The following is a 941-nucleotide window of genomic DNA, read 5'->3' on the forward strand; positions in this document are numbered from 1 at the left end:
GTAACTTCGGAACGGTTGCTAGTGGGAATGATTGAACGTTGGATAAACTCCAACCATCCTCTAGCCACGGGTTTGAGGTCATGCCTTCTCAATTGAACCGGCTTCCCTCTTGAATCTCTCTTCCATTGGGCGCCCTCTTCACATATGACTGTGAGGACTTGGTCCAACCTTTGATCAAAGTTGACCCTTCTAGTGTAAGGGTGTTCATCTCTTTGAATCATGGGCAAATTGAATGCCAACCTTACACTTTCCGGACTAAAATCCAAGTATTTCCCCCGAACCATAGTAAGATAATTCTTTGGATCCGGGTTCACACTTTGATCATGGTTCTTGGTGATCCATGCATTGGCATAGAACTCTTGAACCATTAAGATTCCGACTTGTTAAATAGGGTTGGTAAGAACTTCCCAACTTCTTCTTCGGATCTCATGTCGGATCTCCGGATATTCACTCTTTTTGAGTGAGAAAGGGACCTCGGGGATCACCTTCTTCAAGCCACAACTTCATAGAAATGGTCTTGATGCACCCTTGAGATGAATCTCTCCATCTCCCATGACTCGAAGGTGGAAGCTTTTGCCTTCCCTTTCCTCTTTCTAGAGGTTTCTCCGGCCTTGGATGCCATAAATGGTTTAAAAACAAAAAGCAATGCTTTTACCACACCAAACTTAAAATGTTTGCTCGTCCTCGAGCAAATTAAAAAAGAAGAGAGTAGAAGAAGAAGAAATGAAGGAGATGGGAATTGCTTTTGTTTTCGGCCAAGAAGGGGAAGAAGTGGTGTTTAGGTTGTGTGAAAATGAAGGAGTAAAGATGGGTTTATATAGGAGAGGGGGAAGGGTAAGGTTCGGCCAAGTGAGGGTGGGTTTGGGTGGGAAAGTGGTTTGAATTTGAATGGTGGGGTAGGTGGGGTTTTATGAAGGATGGATGTGAGTGGTGAAGAAAAA

Source organism: Arachis duranensis, chromosome 4 (genome assembly GCF_000817695.3).
Source record: "Arachis duranensis cultivar V14167 chromosome 4, aradu.V14167.gnm2.J7QH, whole genome shotgun sequence".
Classification (NCBI taxonomy): domain Eukaryota; kingdom Viridiplantae; phylum Streptophyta; class Magnoliopsida; order Fabales; family Fabaceae; genus Arachis; species Arachis duranensis.